Source organism: Notamacropus eugenii, chromosome 6, assembly GCF_028372415.1.
Source record: "Notamacropus eugenii isolate mMacEug1 chromosome 6, mMacEug1.pri_v2, whole genome shotgun sequence".
In the NCBI taxonomy this organism is placed as follows: Eukaryota; Metazoa; Chordata; class Mammalia; order Diprotodontia; family Macropodidae; genus Notamacropus; species Notamacropus eugenii.
In genome coordinates, this window is record NC_092877.1 from 338,946,442 (window position 1) to 338,967,688 (window position 21,247).

At 39.0% G+C, this 21,247-nt stretch overlaps 1 long non-coding RNA gene across 4 annotated transcripts in view; it reads right to left on the reverse strand.

The window, feature by feature from the left end:
• Positions 1 to 20,678, reverse strand: part of LOC140510027 (uncharacterized) — a 111,311-nt gene extending 90,633 nt beyond the window's left edge. For 2 of the 4 annotated variants that reach the window (XR_011969056.1, XR_011969055.1), the window contains exons 1-3: positions 20,011 to 20,678; positions 14,122 to 14,268; positions 12,247 to 12,353 (exon numbers count right to left, since the gene is read on the reverse strand). This is a non-coding gene — a long non-coding RNA (uncharacterized lncRNA). Of the gene's footprint in view, positions 1 to 9,578; positions 11,190 to 12,246; positions 12,354 to 14,121; positions 14,269 to 20,010 lie in introns of those variants that run through there. The other 2 variants (XR_011969058.1, XR_011969057.1) reach the window with 2 other exon arrangements.
• Positions 20,679 to 21,247: the final 569 nt, after the last annotated feature.

Below are 21,247 nucleotides of genomic sequence, written 5' to 3' on the forward strand. Positions count from 1 at the left end.
AGAAAATAACACTTTAAAAAATAGACTAACCCAAATTGCAAAAGAGATCCAAAAAGCCAATGAGGAGAAGAATGCTTTAAAAAGCAGAATTGACCAGATGGAAAAGGAGATCCAAAAGCTCATTGAAGAAAATGATTCCTTAAAGATTAGAATGGAGCAGATGGCAGCTAATGACTTTATGAAAAATCAAGAAATTATAAAACAAAACCAAAAGAATGAAAAAATAGACAACGTGAAACAACGTGAAACATCTCATTGGCAAAACAACTGACCTAGAAAATAGATCCAGGAGAGACAATTTAAAAATTATGGGACTATCTGAAAGTCATGATCAAAAAAGAGGCTAGACATCATCTTTCATGAAATTATCAAGGAAAATTGCCCTGATATTCTACAACCAGAGGGCAAAATAAATATTGAAAGAATCCACTGATCACCTCCTGAAAGAAATCTGAAAAGAAAAACTCCTAGGAATATTGTAGCCAAAATCCAGAGTTCCCAGGTCAAGGAGAAAATATTACAAGCAGCTAGAAAGAAACAATTTGAGTATTGAGGAAATACAATCAGGAGAACACAAGATCTAGCCGCTACTATATTAAGGGATCAAACGGCTTGGAATATGATATTCCAGAAGTCAAAGCCACCAGGATTAAAACCAAGAATCACCTACCCAGCAAAACTGAGTATAATACTTCAGGGGAAATGAAAAGACCAGAGCTGAATAGAAAATTTGACTTTCAAACACAAGAATCAAGAGAAACATGAAAAGATAAACAGGAAAGCGAAATCGTAAGGGACTTACTAAAGTTGAACTGTGTACATTCCTACATGGAAAAATAATATTTGTAACTCTTGAGACTTTTCTCAATATTTGGGTAGTTGGAGGGGTTATATACATATAGACAGAGGGCACAGGGTGAATTGAATAGGAAGGCATGATATCTAAAAAAATAAAATTAAGGGGTGAGAGAGGAATATATTGGGAGGAGAAAGGGAGAAATGGAATGGGGCAAATTCTCTATCATAAAAGAGGCAAGAAAAAGCTTTTTCAATGGAGAGGAAAAGGGGGGAGGTATGCAGGAAAAAGTGAAACTTACTCTCATCATATTTGGCTTAAGGAGAGAATAATATGCACACTCAATTTGGTATGAGAATCTATCTTAGATTACATTAAAGTAGTGGAGAAGGGGATAAATGGGGTGTGGGGAGAATGATAGAAGGGAGGGCAAATGGGAGGAGGGAGTAATTAAAAGTAAACACTTTTGGGAAGGGACAAGGTCAAATGAGAGAACAGAATAAATGGACAACAGAATAGAATGGTGGAAATATAGTTAGTCTTTCACAACATGACTTTTATGGAACTCTTTTGCATAACTACACATGTAAAACCTATATTGAGTTGCTTGCCTTCTCAGTGGGGGTAGGTAGGTAGGGAGGACGGGAGAGAAGTTAGAACTCAAAGTTTTAAAAACAAATGTTAAAAATTGTTTTTACATGCATCTGGGAAATAAGAAATATAGATATGGGGTATAGAAATCTATCTTGCCCTACAAGAAAATAGAGGAGATGGGGATAACGGAATGGAGGAGTATGATGGAGGAGAGTACAGATTTGAAGAAGATGTAATCAGAATGCATAGTGTCTTGGGGTGGGAGGAGGAGAGAGATGGGGAGAAATTTTGGAGCTCAAAATCTTGTGGAAATGAATGTTGAAAACTAAAAATAAATAAATTTGAAAAAGAATTTTAAGAAATTATCCAACACACACACACACACACACACACACACACAATGTAAAACACTTTCCCCCCTTTGGTTTGGATTCTTCTTTCACAGCATGACTAATGTGGAAATATGTTTAATATAATTGTACATGAAAACCTATGTCAGATTGCTTGCCATCTTGGGGAGGGAGGGAAAAAAATTTGGAACTCAAAATCTTATAACAGTGAATGTTGAAAACTAAACACAAAAACAAAAACCAAAACAAAAAAACCAACCACCTTTAAATTGCACTAAGATTTCTGGGATACCCTCTGTAAATGAACTATTATTATCACCATCAGTGAGGGACTGATTGCTGAAATCTCAAGGGAAGGGAATAAGTATTTATATGGAGTTTACTATGTGCCAGAGATATAAAAAATATCTAATAACAACTCTATGATGTATGTGGAGGAGGTAGGTTCAATTGAGAAAACTGAGACAGAGGTTGAGTGACTAGCCCAGGGTCACACATCCAGGAAAGTGAGGCTGCATGTGAATGTAGATTTTCCTGATTCCAGACTCAGTATTCTATCCACTGTGACACACAGCCTATGAGTCCCCTGCACAGTATTTATGGGAGGACACTGATGGACACTAGAAAGGCCAGGCCTCAGAGGCAGTGAAGATCCACATCAATGGGAGTGCCGAGCCACAGAAGCATCAAATCGTTAAGAATTACAGAGATTTCATTTCTAGTTTCCACCACCAAGCCTTGATGCATCTTATTCTTTAGGGCGAATGTATTTGTTTTGCTAAGAGGTAAAGTGACATGTTGCAGGGAGGGTTTTTCCAAGTAAACAACCTGCTGGGGAGTTTTCCTAGTTCCCCTCGTGTTCATTCATCATTGTTGGCGCAGTGGTGTGCCCAGGACCAGTTGGCAGCCTGGCATGAAGAGACACCTCAATGGGTAGAGTAAATCCATCACCTCTCCTCAAACTTAATGAGATCCCAGGTGACCAGTGCAGACCCAGGATCCTCCTGGCTTCTGAAAGGCAGCAGCACGTGAGCTTATTGAGGAGATATGTGGTCCGCTGATTTCATTGCAACCCTGTGGGCTGGCTGAAGCCTTGATGACCCAGAGAGCAAGCCCTCCACGTGAGATTCTCCAGCAAGGACTCCAGAATATTGGCTGGATCCTTCGTGGAGGGTCATCAGAAGGGCCCAGACAAAAATCCCCCAGAATGGGATGTAGATGGTGGTGATTTGTGCCTTAACGTGACTCTCCCTCCATCTCTGCCTCTTGGAATACCTATTCAAGGCTCAGCTCAGGCCCCATCTCCTACAAATGGCTTTTTTTTCTGTGTGCCTCTAATTGTTGGGACTTCTCTCTCCCCCATGACTTTGACTTTTCTCTATTTACTTATGTGTGCTTGTTCATTTTCCCCAATAGAAAATAAGGTCCTTGTGGAGAGGAAAAATGTCCTTTTTGCTTTTGTATCTCCAGTGATTAGCTTAGTCCCTCAGCATGTTCCCTACTTAATAAATATTTGCTTCTTGAATGAATGAATGAATGAATGAGTGAATGTATGAATGGGATGTTTTAGGTTGGAGAGATCACTGCTGGCTGGGAAAGGGAAGGCTTCATGGAAGATATGGCACCTGAGCAGGGCCTTGAAGGAAAAAGAATTCCAGCTGGCAGAGATTTTAGGCTGGTATATAAAAGCAAGAAGAAATGCCCAGAGGCAGGAGAGGGCATAACAAGGTGACAGGCTGGCCAGGAGTTAAGTTTGGCCAGCATGCCAAGTACATAAAGGGGAATAGTGAGAGAGGGGGCCAAAAAGTTAGGACAGAACCAAATTGTTGGGAATCGTTGAGGGACAGTTTAAGAAATGTGTGTTTTATTCAGCAGACAGTGGAGTATGGCAATGATATGACTGTAACTGTGCATTGGGAAGATTACTTAAGAAACATGTAAAACATTGGAGAAGGAGGAGAGACCAGAGGCTGGGAGGTCAGTTAGGAGGCTATTGCAATAGTCCAGGTGAGAGATGATGAGAGGCTGAATCAGAGTGCAGGCATTATGAGCAGAAAGGAATGGAATGAGAGCTAAGGGCAGGACTTAGAACTCCTTGGATGCAGAGAGTGAAGAGGAAACCAAAAATGATATGAAGATGTTGAGGTGGAATGACTGCAAAAATGTGAACTATGAATAGAAATAGAGAAATAATAGGAAAGGGACCTTGCTACCAGATCCTACTCCAGCAGATTGGTTCAATTCAATTAAATTCAACACGCATTTGTTAAGGGTTGATTATGAATTCCCAACCTATGTCAGAACCTTATTCAGTTGTGTGACTCTGGGCAAATCATGTAACCTTCTCAGCCTCAGTTTCCTCATCTATAAAATGGTATAATAATAATACTTAAGTCCCAGGCTTGTTGCAAGGACCAAATAATGTAAAAGTGCTTAGCAAATCTTAAATTTCTATATATTAGTATTTTACAAAAGAGCAAATGGAGCAGGCTCTTGGGGCTTGTCCAATGGCAGCCAGAGCTAGGATTTGGGCTTGGGTCATCAAATCCTGTGTTTAGTTGTATTACTCATATTACTAGGTAAGTTATTTAGTTCTCCAAGGCTCAATTACCTCATCAGTAAAATGGGAGAAAATAAAGATTTATACTACCTACCTTAGAAGATTGGCATGAGTATCAAACACCCTTTGTGACGCAAGAAGAGCTTTTTGAATGAAAGCTTGATCACAACCAAGGGCCCAGGGAGTCACTGCAGAGCAGCATCCATCAAGGAGGAAACTTGCTGGCCTGTCAGAGCTTTCTCAAGATTTATTATCTTCTTTTCTGTCTCATACTTTAAATGAAATGGATGTCCTGTATAGCTAGCATGTTCTTTTGGCCGTTTTCAATTCCTTCCCCTCCCTGTAAGTGTTCTACGCTTGTGCCCTGTTCAGTAAATGCCAGGGGACCAGGTTATTCTAATTTATTTAAGCAAGGACAGCTCCTTGGGTAATACTGATAAATGCTAGGTCTCAGGTGCACAGATCAAGGTGAGGGGACACGTGTCAAGGAATGACCATCCATCAGGATTGTTGTCATCTGATGTGAATGGCTGCAAATCAAACCAGCCTGATGGAAAATGGAAAAGGTTAATAATTTAAAATATGTTTACTGAAACATTCAGGTAGCAGAAGAGATGAACTCATCACCTTGAATTGGCATTGATAACAAAGGTCATCACTGTACCCCAGCCATATTCTGTTAGGAAATGTTCAGGGATCTCATTAGATCTTGTTTTCCATTCCTCATTTATTCTTCCCTTCCTCCTTTTCCTCTCAACATCTCTCCCTAACTTCTATATTCAATTTAACAAATATTTACTAAATAGCTACTGTATGTGGGGTCATTGTAAGGGATATGAGAAGCGCAGAGACACACACACACATATATGTTCTTTCCACATATATTTATATCATATATGTGTACATATATGATTGAGTTGAATAGGATATATATAGAATATGTGTGTGTATACACATATACATATTCGCAGTTAAGTGGTAGAGTGGATAGAGCATTGGACTTGAAAGGAAATTCTGAATTCAAATCTTGCTTCAGACACTTACAAGCTGTGTGACTCTGGGCAACTCACTTAACCCTCTCAACCTCAGTTTTCTCATCTGTAAAATGGGATAATAATAGCACCCATTTTGAGGATGGTTGTGATACTCAAATGAAATATTTGTAAAATGCTTTATAAACTTTGATGTGTTATCTAAATGCTAACTATTATTATTACAACAACTAAAAATATTAAGTCCTGTTTTAATAATAAAGGTCCTTGCCTGAAGGCATTTATTATGCAATATAATACAAAAAACTTTTAGTAATTATTTGTTATGTGTAGGGTACTGTGCTAGACTCTGAGGTTACAAAGTCAAAATGAAAAAGGCCAAGCCCTCAAGCAACTTATATTATGCTGGGAGAATACAATACATAAACAGAACAACACATGTATGACAGTTTGAGATAGGAGAGGGCCCTAACACCTGGGGGGATCAGAAAGCATTCCCCTAGGTGGTAGCTCCTGAGCTGAGCTTTGAAGAGATTCTAAGAGATAGAGAGAGGGAATGCTGAGTTTGGGGGACCCCATGTGGACCACTTGGGTTAGAATTTGAAACACATGAAGGGAAGTCATGTGAAATAAACCAGGAAAGGTAGATTGAAGTCAGAGTATGAAGGACTTTATTTATATGAAGGACGAATTTCCATTACCCCATACTTTTTTGTAGATTTCATGCCATTTATGCTTTATTCAAGGTGGGGAACTGAGTGAGAAACATTGCATATAGCATCAAATTTTTTTGATATATGAACTGATTTTGCTGTACTTTTCTCTCCCTCTTTTCACAGAAGCAGTGAATTTGAGATTTGGAAGGTTCCTCATTGTCCATCTAGTCCAAAATGAATCACCAATATAATATACTTGACAAGTACTCATCTAGCCTCTGCTTAAAGACTTCCAAGGTAGGAAAGCCCTCCTACTTCTCCAGGTTGCCCATTATACTCTTGAATGACTCTAAGTAAAGTTTAATTGTTGGGGACTTTAATTTACCCCTTTCAGACTTAGAAAGATCTAAGAAAAAGACAAACAAGAAAATTAAGTACCTAAATATAATTTCAGAAAAGTTGGATATGAGAGATCTTTGGTGACTTCTAAATGAAAATTATAAAGAGTATGGTATTTGAATTTATAGGTTCTTTCAAGAAAAGATGTCAACTCTTTACTGTCTCTATCACTGTACATTATTTTATCCAACATGGTACAGGATATAGAGCACTGGTCTTAGAATCAGGAAGAGCTGGGTTCTCAATTCAAACACTTATTATCTGTCCCTGGGAAAGTCACCTCAGCTTTTTTAACCTCAGTTTTACTTGTTAATTAAAGTATATAGAAACACAATTTTTACTTAAAGACTACTTTAGCTGTGTCCAAAAATTTGAATATGTTGTTTCATTGTTGCCATTTCAGTTGATGAAATTATTTATTGTGTCTATGATTTGTCTCTAACCTATACATTCTTTAGAATTATATTAATCTCCATTTAAATCTAAATTCTTCAAATACTCATTGATTATAACTCTTATTGTCAGGAAATGATGTGTTTGATATCTATGCCTTTTTCCATTTGCTTAAAGATTTTTATACCCTAGTCCATAATTATCTTTAAGATATCATGCAAAACTAAACAAAATGTATACATCTGTGTACTTATATATGTCCAACATTATGGTTTTGTTTTGAAATAGATTATTTTTTACATTTGACATATCCAATTTCATCTGAACTTGAGTTCAGAATATATACAATATATACACATATATGTGAAAATATATATTTGTGTCTGTATGCATGTATGTATGTACCATATATGCCTTGAGGATCCTTTTCTTAATTCCTACTCTCACTGAAAAGAGGAGTTCCCTGAGCTAGGCTGGTGACTTCTCCCCATCTTGAGTTCCAGGGAATACGTCTGATGGCTCAGGAGTGATTCCCTAATGCCATTGTCTCAAGACCATATCACTGTACTTCTACCCAAAATTATTAATTGAGAATCATCTAGTCAGCCAGCTTTAAGTAGCTTCTAGAAAGGAGTGTTTACTAAGGTCATGCAGAAAGGCAATTGGTACAAAATATGTTTTCCAAAGGACATACAGGGTTTGGAGGTGAATGGATTCAAATTAAATGAACACATGGTAAAAGGCTAACTCATAGTTGCTGGCTGCTGGAAATCTTTTTCTCCTATTCATAGGATGCTCAAAAAGTTACCCTTAGACATGATGTAATCTCTTTGTTGGGCTCCTTATAGAGCCTTAAGTACAGTTTGTTCTTGGTTCTGATGATGCATATATTGCCATCAACTGACTTGGGAATATCTAAGGACACTGATGAGAAGATAGGAGTCATGACTGTCCTAGGGCAAGATGCTGGCCCATCAATGGGAAAATTAAGTGTTCTCCATTCCCTTTGAAGAAGCAAAGTGTTCTCTGGTCAAAGAGGGGTGGTAGGGAAATAAGACCTTGCCTTCCTCTCAAATGGTTCCTTCTCAGTGATGTTTGATGGAATCAGACATTCCAATTTCTGGAAAATAGATCCCCTCTAGATTTGATTGATAATGTCTAGATGTTCCTTGGAGGTACGACCAAATTTTCTGGCCATCAGAAATGACTTGTCTGTAATTACTTCAATTCAACTAATTGTGTTCAAAGACTTTTCACATTTAGTCTAAGTTCTTTTAATTGATTGAGATATGTTCTCACCTAGTTATGGTACTGGAGTTAAGATAGCGTGGTCCCACCTCTACCCTTACACAGAGAGTAAAAATATATGTGTATATATATATATATATATATGTATATATATGTACACTGTGTATATATACATATAGATAGATATAAAACACAATATCTATGTAATAGATTGTAAGGTATTTGTTATGGATCACTGAAGACAGAAGCCAGGAGATATAATTGCTGGTGAGGGATTCAGGGCAACACAATTTGTGTAAATTAAATCTAGACTATTTCTGGGAACATAATTTCATGAATAAAGATGATCCTGCATCTCTGAACTATGTATTTTAAAATTAATATTTCTCAATAGTCCTTGTCAGAATGAGTGGCAGTACAATGCATACTAAACATTTTATTGAATTACATTTGGTTTAATTCTAAGAGTTTTTTTAAAGCATCATAGATTTTAATTTCAAGTCATGTCCAAAAAATATTAATTAGTTGGATCATGATGAAAAAATGAAATTGACAATTTGATCTTATTTGGTTAAAGGGTATTTTGTATTTGTAATTATTCAATGGAATCTATTTTAGAGTTTTTAAGAAACTGGGCTTCTGTGATTAGAAGTTCTGTTTTGCTGAACTTCTTAATTTCTATTTCTTACATTGCAAAGTAGTGTGGCATAGTGGAGAGAGCACTGGTCTATCACCTGGAAGATCTGTCTCATCCTGACTGTGGGACCCATGGCCAAATGTTCCAGGCAGCTCTCTAAGACCGTAATTGTTAAGAACTCATTGAGCTACTTGGGTGGAGGGGGCTTTCCTTTACCAGAAATGACCTATACCAGTTGAAGCCTGGTTCTAGTCCCTTTCCCTGTGTGTTCTAGAACATACTGGTAGTTCTGAGCCCATCCTTCCCTTTCTGAGCCTTCTTTTTATAATTTCTTCTGTATTTAATTCTTATCAGATTGGGGGAAAGGGAAGCCATTTGCTACTTTGATTCCTTGATTTCTGAATCTTTTTAGTCCCACCAAAAGGTCATTGCTCTGATGAAGGAGGTAAGGGAGGGATCAAATCATATTAACTACCTACTTTGTGCCAGACCCTGCGTTAAATATCTTGCAACTATTATCTCATTTGATACTTGTAACAAGCCTGGGGGTGTGGGTGGAGGGAGTGCTATTATGATCTCCTTTTACAGTTGAGGAAACTGAGGAAGACAGAGGTCAAGTAACTTGCTTCAAGTCACATGGCTACTATATGTCTGAGGTCAGATTTAAACTCTGTCTTCCTGACCCCAGGGCTGAAAGAACATCAGATTCAGGTTGGGTTTCAAAATCAAATTTATCCCTTTCTGTTATGCAGCATTCACGTCTAGACCAATTGACCTAACGGATCACTCCTTACAGAGAATGCCATCAAAATACTACTTCTTGCAAAATCAGTTCTGAAGCTTTTTCTCCATGCTAGGCACTGTGCTATATACTGGGGATGAAACAAAAGGCAAAACCATTTCCTGGCCCTAAGGTCTAATGGTGGAAACAAAACACAGATAGATAAAACTTCATTTTATTGTGCTTTGCTTTATTGCGTTTCATAGATGTGCGTTTTTAAATTTTTTTTTTTTTACAAATTGAGGCAACCCTGTATGGAACAAGTCTATCGTTTTCCCATCATCATGGGCTCACATCATGTCTCTGTGTCACATGTTAGTAATTCTTGCAATATTTCAAACTTTTTTATTATTTTATTATTATTATTATTATTATTATTATTATTATTATTATGTGTTACGGTGATCTGTGATCAGTGATCTTTGATGTTATTATTGTTTTGGGTCACCACAAACCACATCTGTATACGATGGCAAACTTGATCCATGTTGCGTGTATTCTGACAGTTCCACTGACCAGCTGCTCCCCATCTCTTTCCCTCTCCTCTGCACAAGAACATGGAAGAATATCACATAAACCTAGTTGATAAAGTAGCAGTAGGGTTTGAGAGGATTAATGCCAATTCTGAAAGTTCTACTGTGGGTAAAATACTATTGGACAGTATCCCATGCCACAGAGAAATCTTTTGTGAAAGGAAGAGTCAATGAGGCAAACTTCATTATTGTCTTATTTTAAGAAATTGTCATAGCCACCCCAGACTTGAGCAAACACCACCCTGCTCAGTCAACAGCCATCGACCTTGAGGGAAGACCCTCTACCAGCAAAAAGACATGACTCAGTGAAGGCTCAGAGCATGGTTAGCATTTTTAGCAATAAAGTATTTTTCAGTTAAGGTATATACATTGTATTCTTAGAAATTATACTACTACACACTTAATAGACTCCAGTATTAGTGGACACATAACTTTTATATGCACTGGGTAAGCAAAACCGTTTGCGTGGCTTACTTTATGGTGATATTTGTTCTATTGAGGCGCTCTGGAACCAAACCTGTAATATCTTCAAGGTGTGTCTGTGCAGCTCTAAATCAATACTTTGCTAACACTTGTTAACCCTTTTTGAATTTCCTAAGGGACTCCTCCAATGCCTCATTGTGGCAGGGAGACATTGACTTCTTTGCAGCCACGTCAGTGGAATGTAACCCTGGCAGGTCCAGACTGGGAAAGACGGGCCCCTTTGGTGGATTGTATGTATGCCTGTGGTCTGAGGACCAGTCTAGCTATGGACAGAAGAGGCTCATTGCTAGACTGGTTGTAGGGTAAATGGAACTCCAGGTGAAAAACTCATTGGGCTACTTAATAGGAATCAGAATATTGAGCCACTAATAGGAATCAGCATGTCTGCAATTTAGAGTCTCAGAGACTGTCCTAGGCAGGGCTTCTTAAACTTTTTCCACTCAGGACCTGGCATTGCATGGCCTGAGGGCTGTGTGTTCAGAACCAAGGCTGCCTATACAACACGGGCAAGCTCTGCCAGAAATACCTCAGATTCATCACACATTTGATTTTTAATTAATTTTTGGTCATTGTGGGTTCAGGAAACTTTTACTGTTGTCAAATTTTTCTTGATCCTCAGATGGGGTTTAAGAAGTTTAAGAAGCACTATACCTAGAACATTGAAGGTTAAGTGGTTTGCCCAGGGTCACCAAGCCAGGATGTGTCGGGCTGTAATTCAAAGTCTTCCAGGCTTCTTTACCTACTAGGTTACATTGCTTCTGCTACGACTTTAAAAAACAAACAAACTGTGTTTAAAGATTTGTATACTAACGTAATTTGTAATTGCAAAAATGAAACAAACAAAAAACTTGAAGCAACCCAAATGTCTGGTTATCTAAACTGTACTATGTTAGGGTGATCCCTCCAACCACTCCAGTGTCTTTGCCATGCACACCCCAAAGAGAGTCAAGAAGAGTGAGACCCAACTGAAATAACTGAACTGCAAAAGTGTGATTGAGTACAATAATAGAATTAAGACCAGACAAAACAAGTGGGAAAAGTCTTTATGAACGTAATCAAAGAAAAAAAGCAAACTAGTACAGTGAATAGATAGATGTAAGAGGATAATTGGATGAAGAATCCTAATCAAGACTTTGGGGAGACACCGAACAATGGTTCAATATTGGAATGGTTTGGCTATTTCTCTTCCCATTTCACTTTTATAGATAATGAAATGAAGAAAAACAGGGCTAAGTGACTTGCCCAGAGTTCCATAGCTTGTAAGTATCTGAGGCTGGATTTGAACTAAGGTCTTCCTGACTCCAGTCTCAGCACTCTATCCACTGAGCAACCTACCTTCCCTGTAACAACAAACCCCTCAATGCACTGCGGCAGATGGTAGCTCTTTTCTGCTTTAATAGATGATAGGATTATCAACTTGGAAGGAAGGAAAGAAATGAGCATTCAGTAAGTGCCTAACACTTAACAGGAATTGTGATAAGCACTTTACAAATATTATTTCCTTTGATCCTGACAACAAACCTGAAAGGTAAAAATCATCATTCTACAGTTGAGAAGCCCCTTCATTTTACAGGTGAGGAGACTCGGGCTCAGAGGTAAAACAGGCAGCCCAGAGACACATGGGTAGTAAGTGTCTGAGCAGCTATTTGAAGTCAGGTCATAGGAATGGCCTGAGGCACATAAAAGCCAAACTACTGACCACACAGCAGCCAGGGTCCTAGAGACAGTACTGGCTATGCAGTACGACAGTCAGTCAGTTCATAAGCGACTTTCGCACAGCCCAGTCTCACTTAAATCCAATTCACTTGCAAGTCGTGACATTACCTTCTAGATGTTTTGGTCCTCTTTCAGAAGGAAGGGCCACCACCACCACCACCACCAACCTCAGCGATTAAGCCCTTACGGAGTGCTAGGTACTCTGCTAATAAGACCTGGAAATACAGAGGAAGAAATGGTGAGATATTCACCTTTTTGTTGGGAGATCCACACACTGAAATACAAATGTCTGTGCAACCAATTTAAAAAAAAACAAACCAGCCAGTACCACAGTCACCCTGGAACAAGAACAAGCCAGCAGAGGCAGCCTTTGGCTGAATCCAATGCACCATGTAACACACCTGTTGTTTGCCTTTCTCTCAACTTGAACTTTCTCTAGGCTTGCCAGTGTGCCCCTAATGTGAAACTCTAAGTTACTGCCAAGTCATTTCTTTAAAAGTTTCCTAAAAAATAAATCATTTGGCATGCTGGCCTTCTAATTTTTTGATGAGTCAGGTTATGGGATGTAATCATTGATACTGACTATGAGCATATGACTTCCCTTGCCCAAAGATTCAAGGCATTTTACCAAAGTTAGTTATTCCTCTTGACCTGACTAAAATCAAGGATACACTTTTATGGGCAGAGGCAGTAGAGGCTTACAGAGTATGATTTGGGAGGGCTCTGAAAGTCCCTCTTCAGCCTCCAAATAGCCCTTGAATTTGACAAAGTTCCCCAAATTCCTACTGTTTGGATGCAAGAGGCAGCTAGATATAGTGGACAGCATGTCCCACTTGGATTCAGAAAGACATGGAATCACCCTTGACATGTAATAAGTTGCAGATTGCAAAAAACCTTAGAGATTACCCATTCTAAATTCCTTAATTTATAGATAAGGAAACTGAGAGCCAGAAAGAAAGACTTCCCCCCAAAATTACTTCAGTAAATAGGAGAGCTGGGATTTGAACTGAGGACTTCAGGCTTCAACTCCAGTGTTGTTTAATTTCACTACATTGAAAAGAGAGGTTCTTTGGAACTCAAAATATTTTGAAAACAAATGTTTAAAAATATTTGTACATGTAACTGGGATAAAAGAAAATATTAAATTACAAAAAAAAGAAAAAATTCATCCCAAATCTCTAAAATAGATGGGACTTGTGTGGTAAATATTAAACAAGTATTTATAGAGAGATTGGTTCCTTTGGGATTAGTTAGTTATCTCCTCAAAATACAGATGACCCTGCGTAGGGCCAAGGTAAGACTATGCCAGTCATTGATATCTTAGTGTGGATTAGTTCTTTGGATCACTTTCCCAAAGGGAATTCTGTTAGGAGTCAAACAGTTTGGGAGTGATATTCAAGAGGGGAAAGTTTTTATGGAAAGGAAAGGGAAGATCAAGCTCCAGATTATGGGATTCTGCTAAGAAGAATCTGATATTGTCCTGGGGTCGGAGGGAGTGATGGGGTTAGCCTTGTCTACCTAAAAGGGAGAGGCAAGGGTATTGAAGGGGAAGAGTTTGGCTAGTTGGCCAGCTCTACAGGTAAAAGGCAAGCAATTATCTATTACAAATGGAGAAATTGAAATACATAGGCTCTTTCTCATGATTGCAAAATCACAATGAAGTCATAGAATCAGAAAATACAGAATTTAAGAGTTGGAAGGGACTTCAGTGGCCATTTATCCCAACTCATGCCAAATAAGGAATTCTCAGTATAACATTCCTGACAAATGACCATCTAGCCTCAGTTTGAAGATTTGCAATGAGGAGAAACCCATTTCTTTCAGAAGCAGCTGATTTTACCTTTAGACAGCTCTAATGACTGTTGTTTTAAAATCAAGCTGAAAATTATTTCTTTCCAACTTATATCCACTATTTCTGGTTTTACCTTCTGGGGTCAAAAAGAATAAGTCAAAATCAATGAATAAAATATGCATTGTGCTTACCTGTCAGTCCACAGTTCCATCTTCTGACATTGGTCATAGGTACTCTTGTGGATTTTGTGTATAAGTATCTCAAATCCTCACACCATCATCACAACTCACATTTACAAAGGACTTGACTAGTTACAAAGCACTTTCTTCACAACAACCCTGTGAGATAGAGAAAGCCCCTTTCAGCTGACGATTACAAGGTTCATTAAAGCTAAACTTTGTACAAATTCACACAGATAGCAATTATCTGAACTACGGTTGCTTCTCACGTTGATAGGGTGCTTTAAAACAGACAAAGGATATCCTCCCTTTGATGTCTTTTATCTATATAACCTTGGGAAAATGACTTCTCTTCCCTGAGGCTACTGCATCTATAAGAGGTTGGGGTCAGACTAGATGATCTTTGTGGTACCTTCTGGCTCGAAGGCTATGACATTTGATCCTCACAGTAACCCAGTGAGTTGGAGGTAGGGGTATTGTCCCTATGGTAAAAAAGGTCTAACTGGGACTCAGACTTCCTGGTGCATTATGAAATAGACCTGAGTGAGGACAGCCCTCTGTAGTTCAGGTTTGATAATACCCTAAAATGAGACACTCATTGGTCATGTAACAGTTAAAAAAAGGAGATTTATGTAGGAGAAGACTATTTAATAAAGAGAGGCATTAAGTACAATGTGAGATTCATCTGAAGGAGGCTCCCTTGCCTCTGAGTTGTTCATTGTGGTGTATCAGCCCAACCTCAGCGCCAGACTGAGGCCCTTGTGGCTATTTTTACTACAGCAACCCAGAAGTCACATCAGCTCCTAAGCCCTTGGTACCCTGAGCCAACTGTCTGGAGTTCATTCTTAATAACTTTTACAGAAAAATCAACTGAACATGCATGGAGAAGGGGCAGAGGGGAGAGGAAAGGAGGGGTTAGGTTGGATGTTTCTTAACTAATATTATGGTTACAGAACTAGTAACTATCAAGGCCAGCTTCAGCCTTCTCCCATTTGTAGTCTTAATATTTAAAAAATCGTATTATTCAGTCAAAATAATATGATTGCAGCTGTCTGCCACGAAATTCACTTTATTTGGTCACAAATAGTTCTGTGTGTGTATTTGGATAGATAGATATAGATGTACACACACGTATACATATATAGTGAGGGGGATAGAGAGAGGGGGAGAGAGAGAGAGAGACAGACAGATAGACAGACAGAGAGAGAGACAGAGACAAAAAGAGAGAGAAAGAAAGAAAAGGAGAGCACCCCAGTTTATTCTCTTCCATCATGCCTCGGAAATCAGTTCTCCTGTAATGAAATGTTCCATCAATTCATTCAGTCTCCAGGACTGAGTCAATTAAGCCTTTTGGCCTGATCAAGGACAGCTAAATTGGCTGTAAACCCAGAATGGGGCTTAGAACCAATGAATAGAGAGACAGCAGGGGGAAGGGGGGAAGGATCACTTGGCTATTTTCCCAGTACAGCAAAGCCAGCTTGAAGAAGCCCAGAATGGTTGTTTCTGGAACACAGCTAGAACACTGTAAAATAAGGAGGACATTAAATAAGTTTCTAAGCCTTGTTGAAAGAGTTCCCTGGGAGAACACTGCTCATTTCAGCTCTGAGTGAAGTTTGCGTCATTATGCCTTGGGGCCCCTCTACTTAGCCTCAGAGAAAGTCTCCAACAGTAATGGCTAAATAGAGATCTAGGAAATGAAAAATAGCAGTATTTCAGTGTGGGGTACAGAACACCTACCAAACTACCAGGCAGCTTACAACTGTTGTAGCTGGAGGGAGCCTTGGTAACTCTTTGCCCAGGAATTTCAACAATGACTTGTCATAAATAACCACCAACCTTCCATGGAAGGGGTATAATCAGAAATCATATGCAACTAGCCTAGGGGTGGTATGCAGGGGCTAGATGATGTGGGTGGAAAGCAATGTGACATAAATCAGGGGCTATTTTTACATCTGGTCATATCTTGAGATACCCTTAAGACTTTTACCCTCACATTAAAGAATCAATATCACGGTCAAAGACTTTAAAGGTAACTTAACTCACTCATTGGAAGTGCCTGAAGGGGAAACATGAAATCTTTCCCCCCTAATTGCCTTTATTATGTCCCACTTTGAATTATACGTCTCTGTGTTCGTGACAAACCTACTCCCATTGCAGTGCTTCCTGAAAGCATGGACAGTGTCATTTTTTTGGTCTTTGTCCTCCCAATACCTAACTCAGTCATTAGTATATTGCTAGCATCTAATCAATGTTTCATGGCAGTCTTAGCTAAGAGGATGATATGGGATTCAAGGACTGACGTTGACACATACTGGCTGTGTGACTTTGAACAAGTCATGCATGCATCCTCTCAGGGCCCCAGGCAATGCTCTAAGACTACAAGCTGAAGAACAGGTACAAATATTCTTTGGCAGAAGGAGACTTTCAATACTGATGAAATCATGAACCTGGTCTAAAGGAATAAATGAACAATTGCAATATTTGTTGAATAAATAAATGTCCTTGGTGGCTCAGATGAGAAATGCCTTTGCTGAGCTGACATGTCTTTTGGTGCAACTCATCCACATTATGATGCCTAGATGGTCATACTTTACGAAGAGAGACCCTAGTTATGGAAGGGCTGAAAACTGGCCAGTCATATGTGCGATGGATCAAGAGGATGGGAAGACCCATATTTGCTAATAAATACCAAGTGAAATAGTCTCGCCTTTGAATTTCAATGCACTGATGCCACTGTCTTCTCACCAATGTGGGTACTCCTTCCCAACCCATCCATACCTTCTTATGCTGTGGAACTCTTTCCCATGTCCTATTGCAAATTCTCTAGAGAAGGCCAAATCTAACATGCTAAGACATTTCTTTTAGATCTTTTGATCTTAAGAGTACACAGTTCTGACTGAGCGCTTGGGCTTTACTATCACCCTGTGATGGCTCCCCTTTTCTATTCATATGACTTCAATAATCACTTCTGTGCAAATCTCCATTGGTAGTGTGCTTATCAATGAACTGTGTTGCTGTTTAGTTGTTTTTCAGTCATGTCCAACTCTTCAGGAGCCATTTGGGGTTTTCTTGGCAAAGATCTTGGAGTGGTTTGCCATTGCCTTCTCCAACTCATTTTAGAGATAAGGAAACAGGCAAACAAGGTTAAGTGACTTGCATAGGGTCACATAGTTCATGTCAGTGGCCAGTTTGGAACTCAAGAAGATGAATCTTCTTGACTCCAGGCCTAGCACTGTATCCACTGTGACCTAGCTGCCCCTCCATTGGCCTATCCATACCCATTATGTCTTTCTACAGCTACACTCTTTTTGATCTGTGAACATTTTTTTTAATCAAACCAGTACCTACTCTTGCTGCTCAATGGGGTAACACCTAGTGCCCTACTGTTTTATTCACAATCACCATCATTATGAAGATAAAAACTCTTTTTCCTAGACATTTGTCCCCTATATGTTTCGTTCCTATTGGGGTGAATGGGATCTTCAAGGAGGACTAGCACTTCTGGTTTTAGGACTTACTGAGCCCCTTTCTGGCCTACTTATCTACCTTTGGTGTCTACCTGGCACTCAACTTTCACTTGTGGCTCCAAGAAGGTATAGAATGCCCAGCACCACACCCTGTTAAACAAACCAGGCAACTCACTGGTGACTTAAGGGAGTATCTACCCCAAGCATGTGAAGACTCCCTCTGGTGGAATGAGCAAATGAGAACAGTTTGTTCTGATGGCCATGTAAGCAACTGAAGCAGGTGCTGTGGAAAGCTTAGAACTTGATCAGATATGGAAGATGCCACAGTAATCCCCTGCATCCTGGGCCATCACCAGTTGTCTTGACTTTTGTCTAGACTTTGTCTTGCCACTGGATGTCAATGACCAGAAGAGTGAGTAAGGCTGACAACTTGTGCAACTTTGCTGATTCACCAATGAGTCAAGACATCACCCTGTGATGTCACTGGTCCTCTTTAAAAACAAAGGACAAACAACGACATTGTTCCTATTATGATGTATGTTCCTTGAAGGTAGGAATTATCTCATCTCCAGTGCTTAGCCCAGTGCCTGGCCCATAGCGGCGTTCAATAGGTGCTTGTTGAGCAATCCATTAACTGATTCCAAATCTGGGATTTAGTGATACTATGACTTACCCTTGAGCAGTAGTAGAAAAGACAGGAAATGTAAGATCAGAAAAGCTAGGAAGGTAGGAAGAGCAAGGCACAAAAATGAACAGCCTGATTGCTAGTTGGGTATCCATAAAAAAAATTTAAGAATTTATAGAGGTCAATTTCAATCTCCTTCCTTTGACTATTTTCAATTTATCCTGTATATACTTTATCCATCCCTAGTTGTTTCACATTATCCCCCCCATTAGACTGTGAGTATCTCAAGGGCAGAGACAGCCTTTTGTCTTTATTTATATCCCCAACACTTAGCACAATGGCTGGAATATACTGAACGTTTAATAAAAGTTTATTTTCTGATGGACTTTTGGCATGTAGACCCTTTATGAAATATCTATGGGAGGGCATGGACAAAAATGACACAAGAAGACATGGGAAGCCAGGTAATTCTCTGTACCATGAGAAGAAATCCCCACCTTACGTGGATCAATTGCACTATCCTCATTTTGTCTGTGCCAGTCCTGTGTGGTATAGACAGAAGAGGGATTGTTGCTTCCATTTTGTCAAAGAAGAAACTGACACTCGAGATGACAAATGATTTGTGCAAGGTCACACTACTATTAAAAGGGAAACCCAAGATCCAAGATTCCTGTTTCGGAGCCCAGTCATAATGCCGCACATCACAGACAATTTTAAATAATCTTTTTAGGCTAAATAAACATCATTATGATGTTCTCAGTCCCCTTAATAAAGATAGGAGTCATCAGTTAAATACATAATGAGGTTGTAAACTGAAGGATCACTTCAGTATTCTATCAAATTACTGATCGCTAATGGGTTTTACCTTTTAATAGAATTTACCCAAATATATAAAAGGACAGGGAGCAAATAAAGGGAAAGTTTTTAGAATTTTAAGTTTAGAAAGATTGGTAATTAGGGGAATAACCAACTCCTGATGAGTACAGGATACTTAATACAGTTCCAATGTTGCTAATGAGATAGAGAATTAAGCTTGAGGCTCCTCCTTATGTTCTTTCCTGTTAGGTATCTTTCTCTAATACTTACTTTTCATTAGAAAAAAGATTGATGCATTAAGTAAACTGATCATCATTCAAACAAATCATTGACTCACCAAACTGACAAAGGCTTGGAGGTTTGGGATCTTCATACACTCAGATCATTTCAAAAGCTATCAAAAATTTAAATCATATAACTCTGTAGCTTTTTTCCTCCACATTCTAAATCCATACATTTTAATGGAATTCTTGAATTTTAATGTCTTCTTAGTTCAATATTTTATGTACCATATTTTCTTTCAATATTCTTTCCCACATCAGTTTTGAAAATAAAATCAAGAAAAAGTTTTCTTCTCATAATTGCACTTGGTTCACTGAGTTATTTTGTTTTCTTATTGCCACAAGAAGATACTCATTAAGGGGAAGATATTCTCACTCCAAGGATGAACAAAGTTTAAATTAAAAGGTGATCTAGTTGCCAAGAAAGCAGTACATATGAAGTGCCTATTATATGCCAACACCTTACACATTGTTATCTCATTTCATTCTTACAACAACCCTGAGAGGTAGGTGCTATTACTGTCCCGATTTTATAGTTGAGGAAAGTGAGGAAGACAAAACTTATCTGAGAATAGATCTGGACTCAGGTTTTCTTGACTGTAAGCCCAGTACTCTATCCACTGTATCACCCAGCTCCCTAGAAATGAGAGATCTTGTGAGTATTCATTTCTATTTTCTTACCCAGTTCTTCTATCTTCTATTTTTCTCTTACCTAGTCTGGACTCTGATGATAAGAGGTATCATTCCTTCATTTCACCTCCAGCTCTAGAAGAAGAAGCTTGAAGTAAGAGTTTGGGCTACAGCAATGGCTGGTCCTTCTTCCCTGGGACCAAAGGGAGTTAACCTCTGAAGTTAACTCAGTCAGAACCTTGAAAACAACTGAGTGGAATAGATTCAGTGAAGACATCTCAGAATGTGAATTCCTCTCCCAGGGGGTAAAGGAGACCGAGAGGCTCAGGTTACAATGCCTTCAGAGTGGAGTAATTCCCATATAAGGATATAGGCTATGTAGTGTATTAGGATCTCAACGATTGGATAAAACTCGCTAACTTTTCAATGCCTAATTTGCATGTGCCTGAGCAATCTGTGGTCCTCAAACAGGTCCACCTCATTTGCATGTACTCTCAATGCTTCCTTTGCATATGCTGATGTGTATTTTCAGGGGCTTTGTAACAGACAGGGGGGAGGGAATTTGGACCAGATTTCAAAGGGATTGGCTAGATTTCGTGTCTAGAATGTAAGACCATATTTCTCAGCCAATGAGAATAATGGTCAGTGGTGGGAGGGGTTTTTGCATTAGGGTCTATATGTATCACTGCTCTGCCTTTGTCTTCAGCTGCCCTGCTCCAGACTACCTGGTGAAAGGATTGCCCCAATTCTCCAGAATCGAATAAAGGAACTTTCTGTTAACACTTTGAGATGCCTCTGAATAATCAATTTGAGTAGGGGGTCTTGCCATCCCAATATAATATTCAAAGAACACTTTTCAATCCCTATGCAAATTATCTCACTCTCTCCTGTGGTTTGTTTCTCTATCATGTAAAACTGAAAATTTATTTTCATTCTATTTTTAAGACTTAAGCTGGCATAGGTTTAATATTCTCCCACTCTATGTGGGTCTAAACTCTTTAGCCTTGTAACTTCACCCTTCACCTATGTAACTTGCCTAAAACTTTAGGCAAACTTTTGTCTTGTAATTGTATTGGTGTAGTTGTTTAGTGGATTAGTCATGAATGTCCAACTCTTCAGACCTGATTTAGGGTTTTCTTGGAAAATATACTGGAGTGGTTTGTCATTTCCCGCTCCAGCTCATTTTACAGGGGAGGAAACTGAGACAAACAGGATTAAGTGACTTGCCCAGGGTCACATAAGGTATTAAGAATCTGAGGTTGGTTTTGAACTCCTAACTCCAGGGCCTGTCCATCCACTGTGCCACCCAGCTTCCATCT